The sequence below is a fragment of the Typopeltis vanoorti genome, chromosome 1 (assembly GCF_054136105.1).
Source record: "Typopeltis vanoorti isolate ZY-2024b chromosome 1, IOZ_Tvanoo_1.0, whole genome shotgun sequence".
Lineage (NCBI taxonomy): Eukaryota > Metazoa > Arthropoda > Arachnida > Uropygi > Thelyphonidae > Typopeltis > Typopeltis vanoorti.
The window spans coordinates 58,371,219-58,388,966 of record NC_143549.1 but is presented as its reverse complement, the minus strand read 5'-3'; the positions used below and the strand labels follow the sequence as shown (position 1 = coordinate 58,388,966).

The window sequence follows — 17,748 nt, the reverse complement described above, 5'->3', positions numbered from 1 at the left end:
GCTCAAGATATTGGAGAAGTGGGGGTAAAGGCAAAATTCAGAAATGGGTAGATACGAATGGGATACTGGGGTGAAGCATGGTTTTGCGAAGGGTAAGTCATGTTTCAGAAACTTACTTTTTGTGATAAAGTGACCTTACCTATATTGACCTTACCCAACACTCTAGTTCATCCCACACTTAGCTCACTTAGATAAAAGTAAGGGCTGTACGGTGATACTGATGGACTTCGCAAAAGCATTTGACATATATAAATGATATGTAAATTACAGAAAATGAGTATGGATATGAACTTATGGATACGGATATGAATGTAATAGAGGGTGGTTGTTGGAGATACTAGACATTAGTTTATTGAAGAAAAAAATCCCGTAGAAGGCTTAGTAGCCGACGTTGACGTGCCACAGGGCTCTGTGGTTGAGCCACTGCTATTTAATTGGTACATTAATTTGTATTCAATTTGTTCATTTAGTTGATTGCATATAATGCAAAATTAGATAGAGCAATAGTCCATGAAGATTATGTTGATATTTTAAAGGAGAATTTAAATACATTGGTATTATAGGCAAAGAAGAATGGATGTCAATTTAATGTGATAGAGTGTACGGTTATGCATTTTGGAGTGAAAAGATTACCAGCTTTCACATTTCAATGGAAGTATATCCTAGGAAATTGATGAAACCAGGAATTAGGGGATATTGGTGGACAGCGAGTTGAAGTTCAGAGGGCATATTGCAAAAGTAGCTAAAACAGCACCTGGTTATTAAAGAACATCTTGACATGCAGAGAGAAGTAGGTTATTATTATTCTATAAGACCTCCTCTAGATTACTATACACAGATTTAGTCGCTTGAGTTTCTTGGCGATGTGGACGAGGTATAACGTATTCAGAAGCGAGTGACCAAGATGGTGGCAGGTCTGTGGAATGTTCTATATGAGAAGAGATTTAAGATTTGTTGGTTACAGAGGTTGGTTGATCGGCGGATAATGAAGAATATAACAGACCATATACGTTGCTTGGGAGTAGGGATTATAGAATTGATGTGGAGGAAATACACTGCTTGGAAAGAAGTCAACGGACATCATTTTGTGAGGAACAAACAGCCATGGCGCCCGCCTTAATAAGATGTAGGACCACCTTTCGGTGCGATGACTGCAGCAATCCTACGGTGCATATTTTCCGCCAACAATACGATAGCGATCAATGAGAATTTTAAACCACTCTTCCTGTAGACATGTAATGAGGTCCTGGACTGTTGTGTGGTGGATCTAAATTGACCTTACCCAACACTCCAGTTCATCCCACAGATGCTCAATAGGGTTGAGATCAGTGCTCTGTGGAGGCCAGTCAAGTGTGGTGACATCATGTGTCCACAAACCATGCAGTTACAGCATCAGCCATATGACATGGTACATTATTTTTAGCTGAAAGAGACACTGGTCAGTTTTGTAGAAATGCTACAAAGAAGGAAGCATTGCATCGTCCAGAATGTTCAGATATCTTTTGCAGTTCAATGTTCGTGGCATCACAGAGATCTGATGCTAAACCAACAAAAACAGGACCATACATCACACTGCCATCTCCGATTTTATAGTTGGGTTTACGTACTCTGCTACGAGACGTTCACTGGGAATCTTCCACACCCACACACGTCCATCTACTCGGTAGAGAGTGTAGCGTGAGTCAACGCTCCATAACACAGCTTTCCAAGCTTCCACGTTTCACTGTACACGCTCTTTAGACAACCACTGAAGAAAAGCTGCATGTTGGTTCGGGTAATATGGGGTTTGCATATGAGATAGGACTGCATGTTGTGAGCCTCTGTTCTGAATGTTTTTGTGCAGATTCGTGCTCCAGTCGATGTTGAAACTCCGCATTCAACGTGTTGGCCGACGAATGGCGGTAATTCTTCATAGCACCATACGTTCACGTCCAGTGAGTGTGGTGGGTCGTCCACTGCAGGTAGCACCTGCAGTTGACTACTTGCGCTTCTATCTCAGTATGGTATCACTGACTATTGACCTGAGATGACCCAATTTGTGAACAATTTGCCGAACAGATAGGTCTGCAACATGGCCTCTTATCACAACGCCTCTTTCAGACTCCATCAATTCCCTTCTCATAGCCATTTCACTCGGACACAGTTGCAATGACTTGGGAGCTTCATATTCCTCCAATTTATGCCGGCTACACACGTGACTCGTTACATGGTACAATGCACCTTGCCCATGGGAGGTGTTCGTGGACTTCTTTCCAAGCGTGTATGTCAGTACATGAATAAAATGAGGAAAAGTAGGAATCATCCATGGAAACAGTGGTGCACCCAGGGAGGGGGCCAAGGGCCCCCCCGAAACGAAAAAGTTAAAAAACACTAGAAAATTTTCCAAAATACTTTTCCTAATTAAAATTCATTTTTTATTTATGTTGTGTCATGTCTTCTATTTCTATACTAGTTATGAATTAGGGGTCACATAAGATGAGAGAACCCTATAGCAGTATTTCTCAACCTATGGTCCGCGGACCACAGGTGATCCGCGACGATGGGACAGGTGGTCCACAGGCTTAAATTAACCAAATAAATCTATATATTTTAATTATCCAAACAAAACAAATTAAAATTGAATAAGTAAGTAAAAATTATTAAAATAAAATGAACACTAAAAAAAAAAAAAAAATAGCGGCAGAATGTTCATTCCATGAACATTCTGCCACTATTGTTGCGACAGAATGATGAGTAATAAAGAATGGTGAAGTGAAAAACAATATGGTTTTATTGCTTCCACCTTCCCTTGCTGTTTTGTCAGATTTGAAGTGAACACGTGTTATCCACATGTTCACTTCAATTGGTTGAATAACACCACATGTGTTATTCAACCAATTGCTTGTTGTTTATTGATTTTTATTGTTGAAGGTTTTCCTCCTTCAACCAAGGGTCAATATATCTTCAGAAGTGCTAAATAATACTTAGACAAAATGTGTTGTGAGTTAACTCCAGTATTTATATATTTTTCGAAAATCGCGCGAAAAGCAAGCTGACAATTGAGTTGAAATGCTAACTCTCTTCAACCGAATTCTAATAATATGTGAAACTGCCATAACAGCATTCACTATATATATGTATGTATATATGTGTGTGTGTGTGTGTGTGTGTGTGTGTGTCTTAGTTTTAACATGTTTACGAATTTTAACACTTTCAGTTGAATTTTATTGCTGCCGAGCAAACTCACACAATCTAATTAACAAATATTTTAAGTTAGATACTGTGTTTTTCTGGTGCAGCATATGGTTTTGCTTGAGTCTATGTAAACAGCATAGTTTCTGCATGTGATTTATTAATTAGTGTCGTTTTTATGCCAGTTGTCTCTAATTGCACTATTTGTTGAGAAATATATTACACAGACTGCTCATACCTTATTCGTTGACAACAAAAGTACTTGTTTTTCTTGCCTCTGCAATATAGTGGCTGTTGTGGGGGGGGGGCGTGTTGTTTACCGTGGCAGCAAGTTACTATCGCCCTGCTCTGAACGTGTTTCAGCTTTTTTTCATTTGCGAGGTATATGCGAAACTTTTTAATTTCTTTTTTCGAAAAGTAAAATCAGGGCTGAGAGTTATATGCGAGTAAGTACGGTATTTCAATTATGGATAAGTACATTGGTACTTTCTTTAAACGGAAAAATATCTCTGATGACAGTGATAATACAAAACGAGTTTGTGTGTAGTTTCTGAAGAGAAAGAGATCTGTAACGAATCCGCAGAAGCACAGAATTCACATCAGTTGCAATGCGATAATATTAATATGCTTAACGAAAGGAAAGATTTGCTGACTTGTTGGACACTCGACCAGTGGATCGTATTCAAAGTTAAAAACAATTGGTTAGTTTGCAGAAACATTTTTCTGTTTTGTGACTTTTTCTCCCTTTACGATAATTATGCCTACATTACTTTGTTATTATTATTATTATTCAACAATTGTTAACAGTTTTGAATGTGTTATATAAAGTCGATATCGACAGTCGCCTGATTATGAACACGTGATGAAAGGGACGGGGAGGTTTGGAGCTTTCCCCGGATAGTATTCAAAAGGTAAATACAATTGATTATTTTGTATAGGGCTCCGAAACTTGTTAGTTTAGAATTTAACCACTGGGAAAGGGTTTGTGTCCACCTCAAAACTCTGAAACTGAATTTGGAAACATATTTTCCGAATAACGTTTATAAGAAATTTCTGTGATTTCACGATCCATTTCAGGCTTTCACTCACGAGAACGACCTTTCGTTATCGAAAAAAGAGCAGCTAATTGAGCTTTGAAGTGACAGCGGGCTTAAAATGCAATTCCGTGATTGTGGTTTGGCTCGATTCTGGATTTCGCCTTCAGTGAGAAGTGAATTTCCCGAATTATTTGAAAGGGTTGAAAATCGTCATGCAGTTTTCTGCAACCTATCTTTGCGAGAAACGATTTTCATCGCTCCTTCAAATAAAAACAAAATACAGAATTCGTCTTAGTGTGTGTGTGTGCCGATCTTCGACTGAAGGTGACCAATATTGAGCCAGATATCCAGCAACTCTGCAAAGGCCGAGAAGCTGAATCATCTCATTAAAAGTAAATAGTGACATAATTATATCATATTATTTATTTGTTTAATAAAAATTTAAACTTTGTTTTAATTTTTATCCACAAATTTTAATTTTTTATCTATATATCCGGCTTGGTTGGCCGCCTCTCCAGCCAAAAGGCTGCGAGTTCGAATCCCGCACTGGGCATGGATGTTTGTGATTGTCTGTGAAAATACTAGTGGTAGTGGTCGGAGGTAGACAGCGTTGGTGTAGATGATGATGATGATTGTAGTTGTGGTTGGTGAAGACAGAGAGTTGTAGAGTAGGTGCCCTTCCTCGATATATCATTGGACTACCTCGAGGTGTTATGTAATAATGATATCGACAAGCTTTATATGTTCATTGTGCATCACATAGTTTGAATTTAGCACTTGGAAATGCTATATCTGTGAAAAATAAGAAATTGCATTGGCATGATTGAAAAGGTACACAATTTTTTCAATACCCCTAAAAGACAGGACGTCCTTGTTGTTTATAATATTATAATATTAATATCTTTTAAGATTTATAATATCTTTATTTAACTTTCAGAAAATATTTGCGTGCACCTTACCATTGTCTAAAATAATGCAAAAATCTGACAGTGACCTCTTAATTGCCCTAAATTTTGTTGATGATGTTGTGGCTCAATTAAATACCGTTCGTAAAACACCAGATTCTTGATTTAAAGATATTTACGATGAAGCATGCATAAAAGCCAATAATTTTAATATTGACATTAAAAAGCCAAGGATTTCATCAAAACAAACATTAAGGTCCAATGTTCCAGCCGATTCTGTAGAAGCGTATTTCAGGAGAACTATTTCATTCCATTTATTCACCAAATATTGACTCAACTTCATGAACGTTTCACTCGGCACAGCAACATTTTGAAATATATTTTTTTCTCTTCTACCAAATGGAAAAGATACCCCAACAACAAGTGCAATGGAAGATTTTCGTCAATTATGTGAATTTTATGCAGGTGATTTGCCTTATACAAATCCAGCAATTTTGAAAGCCGAATTCAAGTTGTGGTATAAGAAATTTGAAAAACCGTTTGCAATAGCTCCATTCAAAAATGCCGTTAATGCAGTTTCAAAGTGTGACAAAATGATATATCCTAACATCTATAACTTATTAAAAATATTTGCAACGCTTCCGGTAACAACATGCGTCAGTGAAAAGTCATTTTCTAACTTATGCCTTTAAAAAAACCTATATAAGATCTACCATGACACAATCACGATCGAACGGACTGGCTTTGCTATATATATATACACAGAGAGAGAGAGAGAGAGAGAGAGAGATATCAATGTAACCACGACTGAAATAATTCAAGAGCTTTGTAAAAATAAAAGAAAACTGGATTTTATTCTTTAAATAAATTTTTATAATCACCTAATGAATTTTATTTAATGAATGAAATTTAACGAATTTTAGTTGAACGGATAAAAATATTTTTAATGCAAATTCATTGTATTAAAAATATTTTTATCCGTTCAACTCGCCATCCCCCCCCCCAAGATTAAATCCTGGGTGTGCCACTGCATGGAAATTACGTAAGAATGTAGTTAGCAAGTGTATGAGGATTATAATTTTTGCTTGGAGAGTAGTGAATGAGTAGAACGAATTGCCAGAGTCAGTTGTGAGTGTTTTCTCGGTGAAATGAGTTCGAAGTAAAATATGACAGGTATTGATGGTTAATGTTGATGGAATGGACCTCCCGTGACGAGTTTATGGATTCCATGGAGGTGCCCATATTTAATAGTAATAGGATAATGAGATGGTGGTATGCTGTCCATAGTATCAACTTTACTGGTAGCTATTGGTGACCGCTGAGGATGGAGATCGCTTCCCACTTTCGAAACGTTACTTAATGCTAAGAGTCTCGCCTACTCCAGCTGAGGAATAAAAAGGCGTTAGAGAATTTAATTTATTGTATCTATTTTAAATATATTCTATTTTGTTAAGTTTTGATAATTATGAAGGAAAGCAACTTTTGTTTTTGTTGTTGTTGTTTGCGTCTGTGCATGTACATTATGAAGAAGTGCAATACTTTTTTCATATCGTACATGCATCGTCGATAACTTCACACCATCCAGGATATTTGTGCAACATTTGCAAAACTTTTGGTATGATAATGCAAAAAAAGGAGCTGGGAAAATTTTTTAAAAATCCTAATCTCTCTAAAAATCCTAATCCAAGTTAACAAGCAACAAATGGTTAAGAGCCATTAATGTTCATCAAGCAAGTTTTAACATTCTGAACCGTCATTTCAAATAATAATGCTATCCAAGGAAAAAATAACTTTTTATTCTTCTCATTTTTGCAGTGTTTATTTTTTTTATTACATTTAAATAATGTGAGGATTATAATTTTGCTCCTAGTTAATTTTTTTTATCTAATATCAATAATTCAATAAACAATAAATTAAAGACTTAATTCTGTATGCTAGTCAAGTAAGTATTAGTTTAATATCCAACGTTTCACTGACTGATATCTGTCAGCCTTTTCAAAGGAATACACTGGGGCAATAGAAAGTAACAAAAACTAGGAAACTAACCGACAATTCTAAAAATTATATAAAGTTATCACTGTGTGTGATACAATGATATAATACGCGTGTCGCAAGCGCAACGTTTTATTTGTTGAGATATTTAATGTAATTTTCATGAAAGTTCATTTCTTTTTGGTTAAATGATCTGATTAGAGTTTTCCATATATCTGGTAAGTTAGGCCTTGATTCTTATTTAAATTACCTGTTGAACGGGCGACTGTAGCAGCTTCTGGAATGGTAGTTGTCTTCTATGTAGGGCATATGACTCATATCCCATTCAATATTATGGTTGGTAGAGGCAAAGTGTGAAGAAAGGCCTGATATACCCTGTCTGTTATTCCTTACATAGCCTATGTGTTCTTTCTTTCTTGTATCAAAACTTCTAGATGTCTGTCCGATGTAATTAATACCGCAAGAACAAGGTATGCTATGAAGATAATATTATGGCTAGCCTGGATGTCACATCTCTGTTCACAAATATCCCAGTTTCAGAAGTCATCGACATCTTAGAAAACTTGTTCCCACCCAACATCACCAAGTTGTTCAAGCATTGCTTAACTTCAAATTATTTTACATGGCAAAAATACCTACTACAAACAACTCACTGGATTAGCCATGGGTAGCCCTCTCTCTCTCTCTCTCCTTCATGTGCCGACATATTCTTAGAAAATCTAGAAACTCAAATTTTATCCCAAATTACCCCAAAACCAACCACATGGTTTAGCTATGTTGACGACATCTTCATCATTTGGAATTACAAAAAAGAATAATTAATAGATTATCTAAACAAAATTAATTGCTTACACAACACCATCAAGTTCACATTGGAACTAGAAAAAGATAATAAACTTCCATTCCTAGACGTCCTTATTAAGAAACAAACTGACAATAGCATCAACCTGTCAGTATATAGAAAACCCTACTAACACTGGACGCTACCTCCATTTCGACTCGTCTCACCACATATCCCAGAAACTCAGCATTATCCATATGCTCAAAAAAAGAGCTATACAGTGTACCACAGACCCTGGCGACTTACAAGAAGAATTAATGAAAATATCCAGAGATCTATCCCTAAATGGCTACCCTACAAGAATCATCAAGAAGATTCTCTTTAGTGACATACCGCAAAGACAACGAGATGAAACCCAATACACCAGCTCTATAACAATTTCATTTGTTAATGCCATATCCAGAAACTTAGCTCTTCTTCCTAAACCATACAATATCAGAGTAACCTTCAAACCTATTGAGGCCATTCAAAAGTTTATAAGATCCCCGAAAGATAGCCATCCTTTCTACAAATACTCTGGAGTTTATAGCATACCTTGTTCTTGCGGTATTAATTACATCGGACAGACATCTAGAAGTTTTGATACAAGAAAGAAAGAATACATAGGCTATGTAAGGAATAACAGACAGGATATCAGGCCTTTCTTCACACTTTGCCTCTACTAACCATAATATTGAATGGGATATGAGTCATATGCCCTACATAGAAGACAACTACCATTCCAGAAGCTGCTACAGTCGCCCGTTCAACAGGTAACTTAAATAAGAACCAAGGCCTAATCTTACTAGATATATGGAAAACTCTAATCAGATTATTTAACCAAAAAGAAATGAACTTTCATGAAAATTACATTAAATATCTGAACAAATAAAACGTTTCGCTTGCGACACGCGTATTATATCATTGTATCACGCACAGTGATAACTTTATATAATATTTAGAATTGTCGGTTAGTTTCCTAGTTTTTGTTACTTTCTATTGCTTACCAGTGTATTCCTTGAAAAGGCTGAGAGATATCAGTCAGTGAAACGTTGGATATTAAACTAATATTTACTTGACCAACATACAGAATTAAGTCTTAAATTCATTAATACTAGTAATCAAGAAAAAGGTCATAATAAAAATTCAATAAACAATTATTGTTTATTCTATTTACAGGAAAAATAAAAGTTCTGCGTTTCTTTTACAGATCTAGCAAATTCGGTATAGAAAAAAACAGTAAATAAATATACTGTAAACCACAACAGTAATTCAGTAACAGTAATTTTATTTAATAAAAAATCGAAAGCAATCATGCTGAAAGTACGTAAATACACCTTGAGTATATCGTAATTAAATTCCGAACAAAAGTAGTAGTTAGAAGGGGACTAATCGTTCGATGGTGTTGGCACATTCTCCCTCGATGAGTCTTTGGACTCCCCGGAGGTGTCACATAATAATAATAATAATAATAATAATAATAATAATAATAATAATAATAATAAAAGGTCTAATTTTACAATTTTACTTTGATTATAAACAAAGAGGGGCATACTTACCAATGCCATTAGCAAAATTACCACCATTGTGAGCATTAATTTCATTGCGAGAATAATTTATCACGAATTAGCCCTTGAAAGTTAGGAGGTAGAATCGTTATGTTAATTATTTCTCCCTACGAACGAGTAAAACCTCTAAGGCAAAGTTGAACAGAAATCCTACAGAAACTAATTCCTGAAGTATTTAAAGCGTCTTTAGTCTAGCCGTTATTTCAAGTATGACTTTAACAACTGCAGTGTCTTGTCCAATAGGAATGAAGGAGGAGATTTGGATATTTCCTTGAAAAAAAAAAAATAAAATAAAATAAAAATAAATAAATAAAATAAATGAACAAAAAGGACATCTGGATCCTATTCGTATACTTTACAACTACTTTGTTATTCCTCACAGTAAGTGCCTTTCCTCGTAGCTATTAGGGTGGAAAAGGAAATGCTAATGTCGAATGAAACCAGATGTTGAATAAAATGTTAATTAATTTATGCTAATTAACCTATTTAATTATATTCTGGTATGCGTGATTACGGGGTTTTAGGATAATGTTTTCATAGTATATACATTATGGTAATTGTATTACTCTAGAAATTATTTAATAAATTACACCCACAGATGTTTAGATTATATTTTGGAAAAGATAATTGTATTCAGTAATGCATTCCAGCTGTTTAGAAGCTACAAATGAAATGAAAGGCAGCTGAAAGAGGACATTTATTAAATCTAATGAAAATCTAAAACTCACTGGAAGAAACTGAGTAATTTAAAAAAGATCGGAACAATAAAGTCTTTATAAGAAATGACCTAAATGAGTATTTTACTGTGTATACAAAGTAGGGCGTTTGTTTACAACTCACGAGAATAACATCTTTCATTTTCTTTTCCTCGACATGTTTTTTTCCGGCTGGCTTTGGATTTCGTCCACAACTAGCAGTACTTGAATTTATTTAATTGATTCGAATTATTCGCTTTATAACTTGATGACTACAAACAGCTTTACAAAATTCCAGCATTGGCTAGCACAAAACTGGATAAACTAGGGTGGAATACAACTTATAGAATTTCTAATCGATTTTTGTTATTTTTACACGAACCGAAACTTATTTGCAAAAGTTTTTCATCCATAAGTAGCAGTCTGAAATATAAAACATTCCTTATTCGTTGTAAAAGTAGTATACGGGGAGAATCCTAGAACACGTAATTCTCTCGATTCGCTCAAGCATATCTCGCAATAAAAACCCAGTCCGTTCGTAGCATTACAAAGATATCCATTCTCCAAGTTAAGGCTTTGTAAGTAAGGCTGATAATAATTTTTCTAAATCCATCATGTCTCAAAAAAAACTCTTTATCTCTCTCCAAGGAGTGTCTCAAGCCTGGGTAAACAAGGTATATGCCTTGAACTCACAATTTCGAAGGTGCTGCCTTCGAACAGCTATGGTATGCAAACGTGACAATGATATGAATGTCAATGATCATTGGTTATGATTCTGATGAATGAATGGAAATGTACGTTTTATGTTCAGACTTTCTCAGTATGTTTATGGACGAAAGAGAGAAACTTTCCAAATCGGACCGAGCAGACTGTTGATATAAGTATGCGAAAAAGCTTGGAGGTAACTTGTTATACCTATGCTCAAATGCCAGGAGCATTAGAAACAAAGGGATGGAGTTTGTTGCCTTGGTGAATATATTTTGGCCTAAGATTATTGGTATTGGTAAAAATCTGGCTATACAGAGTCAGATGTAGTAACAAGAATCGAGTGTAATGGTATAGTATATTTAGAAAGGATAGAAGAGATGGAAAAAGAGTAGAGGGGTACCACTAGTGATATCAGATGATTTGTGTCCAGTTAGGGTATAAACTCATGAACGCAATAATATTAATAACGTCCCATATAGCAGTTAGTGTGAGGTTATCTGATGTGAAACTGAGAGTTGACTGGATAAATATGTATATGGTGGACTGTTGCTACAGACCCGGTAAGTCAGCTGCTGGGAAAACGAAATGAATTGCCAAATTACCTTGATGAGCACTAAGCGATTAATTCCTATAAGGAGAGAGAGAGAGAAGGTGTCTCAGTTAAGAATGTAAATGTTTACCAACCAGTTGACGGCGGTCATGCGGCATTGCCCTAGAGAAATAGCTAACAATATGAATGTTCCAATTAAGACAAATTACATGCTGACTATAAAGCTGGAAATTACGACACTCTGAAGAATTCTATCTTCATTCCAATGCTATCATTTACTGAATGGGAAGGATATCAGCAGTATATGGGAAGCTTTGAAAAGGTGTGCTTAAATGAGACAGTATATGAATGTGTCCTTAATGTTTGAAAGTAAACAGGGTACGAGCGAAATTCATATTCAGCCTTATTAAGCAAGTGAACCATAGGAATATGATGTCAAAGGAATATCATAAGAAAAAATGTGAGAGAAATTATGAAGTTTATAAAGCGCAGGCCAGAAAAGTTTCGAGTATTGTACGGAGAGCTAAATCATAAGAAAAAAAGAAATTGACCATGCAGGCGAAGGCAACCCAAAAGAATTTATCGCTATCTTGCAAGTAAAATCAAAAGAATAAATTTAGTGGATGCAGAATGAACGACACAAGGTATCCTTGTGTCAGAATAAAATGGGACTGCTCAAATAATGAGCACTCAGCCGAGTTGGATCTATCAACCAGGGGTATGTAATAGGGTGCACAGTGATACCTCTACACCGGATGAAGAGACAGAGGTGCCAGAGGGATATCAACACGTATGCTAAAGGAATGTTGAGCTGAATTGGCGCGGCCCTTTATTTATTTCTATAACAGGAGTCTCAACTCAGGAAAAATCGCCCAGGTATGGAAAGAATGTATAATAGTTCCGCTGAACAATAGTGGTGCGAAAACCGATTTGTCTAACTACCGACCTATCAGTATCTCTAGAGTGGTGATGAAGATTTCAGAGAAATGGGTAAGAATTCACATACAAAATATGTTTACCGACAGGCTCTGTTATGAAAAGAACAGCATGCGTTACTAAAGGGAGGTCATGTTTTGCTCATGTTTAATAATGTTATGGCCGAGTTGGATAAGTGGAATGGAAAGAACGTTGTATAAATTGGATAACATGGGTTGGAATATAAACTATTTACTTGGATTAGTGGGTGGTTATGTTAGAAAGTGGCGTATGGTGGATATGAATCTATCACAGTTAAGGTGACCGGTAGTATTCTCCAGGGATCACTTCTTGGGCATTAATAATTCTATACATCAATGACATTGCGAAGGACCTGATAAGATTAAATTAGGGGGGGGGGGATAAAAATCCCTTATTATTTTACAGCCAGTATGAAACTCTAAGATCGAAAACTACGATCTAAGAGTTTCATGCCGAAGAACTATCGACGATTCCAAGCGTAAATGACCGCCTGGTAGTACAACACCAATAGTTCTTCGGTATGAAACTCTTAGATCGTAGTTTTCGATCTTAGAGTTTCGCATACTGGCTGTAAAATAATAAGGGATTTTTATCCCTCCCCCATTAATTTAATTAACTTCGCCAGAAAAAAATAGCCGTTTGGTTTTTCATCTTAGACCTGATAAGATGTTCGATTGTTTGATGATGACGTAAAGAGAGACAGTACAATCAGGGATGCTTCTAATGCTCAGTGCTTACAGAATGATTTGAATAAACTAGAACAGCAGGTAAATGATAATTGCTATCAGTTCAATGTTAGTAAGTGTAAAGTTATGCACTTTGCAGTGATGGAATTTCAAATGCTGTTATATTTTTGGGATTATGCATCAAGAAACGAATGGGGCAATGCATCTTGGAGTAATGACCGGCAGGAAAAAGTTCAAACGTCCCTTTGCAAATATTGCAAATATAACTCTGAGGATAATTGCGATGGGGAAAGGACTTCCAATGACCTTCCTTATGCAAAATGATCTCTTTATCCTTACACTAACAAGATTATGTCATAAGATGGAGAGAGGACAAAGGAGCATCCATGGAAGTTAAGTTTCTGTGCGGTTAATAAAGGGAAGAAAGCTAGATTTTTCTCATACAGAGCAGAGAGTGAGTGAGTGAGTGAATTCAAGAAGAACCTGCCTACCAGTCTGGAACTCGGGGGGGGGGGGGCGTATCCCCCTAGTATAACCATAAAATGGCATGAAAGGAAATGTAGTGACATCCTAAATTGCGACTTTAGCTTACTCAAAAAACAAAATCAGTCAAGGATTTGGATCTCCATATCGATAGTAATATGAAGTGGAACTACCGCACCACTTTCTTAACAAATAAGTTTAGTTTTATAATTAATAGAATATATTATGTTTAAAAATTTGTAAATTCAGCATTCTTAAAATGCTCATACTATTCGTAAATTCCTCACTGCAATACGGCATCACCTGTTGGGGGGGGGGGAGATTATTACAACAATCGCTTCCATTAATACGAATACAAAACAGAGTAATTAGAGCCATAACCATTATTAATTATTAATCAATAATTAATTATCAATTATTTATTAATAATAACAAATCAGCTAAATTACCAATAAATTATTAATTTATACATTACAAAATAACAAGGTGTTCCGTCAAAATTTCAGGATTTGTGAAGTGTTCCTAGTCGAAAAAAGTTTGAGAAACACTGATGTAGACCATGGATTACGCTGCGGTCGGAACATGCTGGTATACCCAAGGTAAACAAAGAAATTTTTTATAATTCTTTCGAATACCTAGCGAGAAGCAGCTAAAATAATCTCCCATTTGAAATCAAATCTATAACCTCAGAATATGCATTCAGAAAAAGAATGAGAGACTACCTCATGGGACTAAACAATGTTGTTAAACAATTACTTTAAGCGTATAGTATAAGAGATCATTAGAACTCGCATATCATATCCAATTAAGGTACCAATATACTATTTCATTTAATTAGGAGACTAATATATTAATATGTACATCAAATCAAACCATGTAAGGTGAGCCCTCATGGATGCGGTCACTGAACTCTCAGTGACTGTTTCGAGCTAATTATTTTTCTAGTAACCAGTATGGATACGGCCCTTGGTTACACATAAATACACAAACTAACTTTATCACTAAAACCAGTAACTTATTATAAACTTCGAAAACTATCTAAAATGTATTTTACTCTATTTGTATATATAAGGAAACATTTATTAACTGTAACAAAATAAATAGCCAAAAATAAGTGTAAGTACCAACAGAAAATTATAGTAATACTTGAATTGTATTATATAATACTGTACATTGAATTGTACAACTTGAATTGTATTGTTAAAATATTGTACATTGAAATACCCTAATGAAATGTTCAATAAACAAGCTATAAAAAAAGCTTTAAAAAAAGTATTCCATGCTATTTAAAATATTATATTGCGAGCTGTCCGCGCGGTTAGCACAATGGCTTTGCGCTTCGCAACCATATGCCTCGGGAAGGAGTGTCCTAGGTTCGGTTCTCGTAGGAGACGTGAGCGGCTGAAGGATCTTCCTCAGCCATAGCCAAGTTAGCTGGTCTTGGACGTGGACAGTAGGGTTTTCTCTCCAGTTTATCTGTGGGTTTTCATCCCGCAAACCGGCCTCGATAATTCAATACCATTGCGGACATAGGATACACCGGGGTATAGGGCTGACCACCTTATCCTGTGAACGTTGAGGTCCGATGATTAATAAACCCTCGCCACCATAAGGTGAAAGAAGGGAAAAGAAAATGAGATGAGATTATATATTGCAATATAATACATCGGGCTTCTTTGAAGAATTTGGATAAACATCTTTGAATAACGATGCTGTTATTGTAACTTTTACTATAAGCATATTTAAGTGCCTCCGTACTGCAACGACGGATGACGGTATGTTGCACTCTTCTATTGGAAAAGGCCTGCGTTCGATTCTCATCGTGACGAGAGGAATCTTTATGTGGGCTTTTTCAATTGATGGTAAGTTAGCCGATCTCATATGGAAGTAGCAGGGTTTTTCCCTCCCAGAAAGTCGAGTTTTTCATCCCACGTACAGGCAAAATCGACCATCAGAACATTTACAGACAATAAATACTGTTAGTTGTGGTGATGGGCGGTAGATGGCGTTGATGGTCGTTGTGCGTGGTAGGAGAATTGAGTAATGGGGAAACGGTTAGATGTGTGTAGCAGTATGGAGTAGAGTGCCTTACCGCGATGAGTCCTTAGACTCCTTGGATGTGTCACGTAATAATAATAATAATATTTCGTTAACCCTTATTTACTACAATTCTTTCTGTGCGATCCAACATACTCGTTCTTGCACATATTTGTTTAAAACACTGTTTTGCGTCGCAAGTGTTAGAATAGTGTATTTCGGTATCGTCCTATTGCTCTTACTTCGACCAATTATTCTTACCGCATAACATTATCAAAATAGAAAGAAAGATACTCAGCAGCATATGACAAAATTAAACAGGAGATTATCCTGCGAACAAATGCAACACCTCGGTAATCATAGATAACAATACATACCGAGAAAAAAATAAAACAATTACTGTAGAACAGAGATACGTATGGCACATCTATGACTAAGTTCAACGTGAGTAGTACACAGCGAAGTCAATGCGATCAGAGATATTTATAATTGACCCAAAGCAGTAAAGAGACCGTTTTTATTCTCACGATCCGGACGATGGTACCAAGAAAATACATCAAACCTCCAAGAGATAAACAGGAGTATTAGTAATTTTCTGCCTTATATCTTATCTTCTCTCGGGGGACCCTGTAACCCTTAAAGAGCGCGTCCTGGGTGGCGGCTAGGGGAGCCCACCATGTGTGTGTGTGTGTGTGTGTGTGTATTTATATATATATATGGTGGGGTAGTCCGAATATACTGAATAAGGACTGGTGGACCAACAGGGCCATAAGGGGCAATCATCTTGATTGTAAGGGAAGCGGCACTCCCATGGATCCCTAGCTGGATCTGAATCCTCTCCTTCTACTTTGAGGAAGATCCACTTACTTTAATCTTTCCTATAAGGCCTTATCAGCCAACTCTTCTTATTTTATGATCCTTATGCTATTAGAATACTCGAGAGCCATGGAGTCTTTTCATTTCTGGCCTTACAATTATGCTCTCTCTATAAACCTTACTATAATTATTCTATAATCTACTCTTTCCCCTTCAATATACCCTATTCCTCCTATGGGTTTAAATTCGGAAGAAGGCTAGTTCAGAAGCCTTAAGGTAGCAGCACTACCACTGAACTATTCCATCGTCAAGCTAGTCCCCTGACATGGAGAACATAATCCTACTTATAAGCTGACAGAAAAAGATAATTGGATTGAATCTATGGGAAACGACCCTGGAATGGAAAAGGTAAAACAAAATGGAAACGACAAAATATAATACACATAGCAAACTGGAATGTAAGAGGAATAGCATATAAAGAAATAGAATTAGACCAATTATTAAATGAAAGAAATTTTAAAATAGCAGTAATCACTGAAACAAAAAAGAAATTAAAAGGAACTATGAGAACCGAAAATTTTGATGTGATATACAGTGGAGTCGACAAAGATCAAAGAGCACGAGCAGGAGTCATGATTTGGATTCATAACTCTCTTTCAAAACAGTTAAAACATTAGAAATTATGGAAAGAAAGAATAATAGAAGCTAGAATAAAAATAGATAGAGGCTATTTAACAATAATTGGTTTATATGCCTCAGAAGAAGGAAGAGAACAGGATAACATTGAATTTTATAATCAGCTACAAAACATATATAATAAAATAAATAAAAATGATTACGTAATTTTAGCAGGAGACTTAAATGCAAAAATTGGAAACACGAAAATTTATATTTATAATTTATAATTTATAATTTATAATCCTGTTTAGCATTATAAATTTTAAATTATAATTTTTTTACCATTCCTGTTTAGGGTATGGAGAACATACCCTAAACAGGAATGGTAAAAAACTGTTGACTTTGCAGTTTATAATAACCTAAAAATAATGAATTCCTTCTATAAACATAAAGACATACATAAATATACTTGGGCAGCAAGAGGATTGAAATCAATATTTGATTACTTCATATTAAATGAAAAGTTTTCAATCAAAATTTTCACTAGATGTTAGAGTTCACAGAGGATATGAAATCGGCAGTGACCACTTCCTTGTTAAAATAAAATTAAGATTACCACCTAAATGGCTACAAGTAACAAGAACGGAAAGAAAAATTGAAACATTTGTTTATAAAACTAGACTATTGAATGACAGAAATGTACAA

The 17,748-nt window shown here is 35.7% G+C and overlaps 1 long non-coding RNA gene across 1 annotated transcript in view; it reads right to left on the bottom strand.

Moving 5' to 3' along the window:
- LOC150110017 (uncharacterized) overlaps nucleotides 1-9,701 on the bottom strand; it is a 45,385-nt gene extending 35,684 nt beyond the window's left edge. Inside the window, exon 1 of the long non-coding RNA XR_016548125.1 lies at nucleotides 9,485-9,701. This is a non-coding gene — a long non-coding RNA (uncharacterized LOC150110017). The remainder of the gene's footprint in view (nucleotides 1-9,484) is intronic.
- Between the last annotated feature and the right edge of the window lie 8,047 nt (nucleotides 9,702-17,748).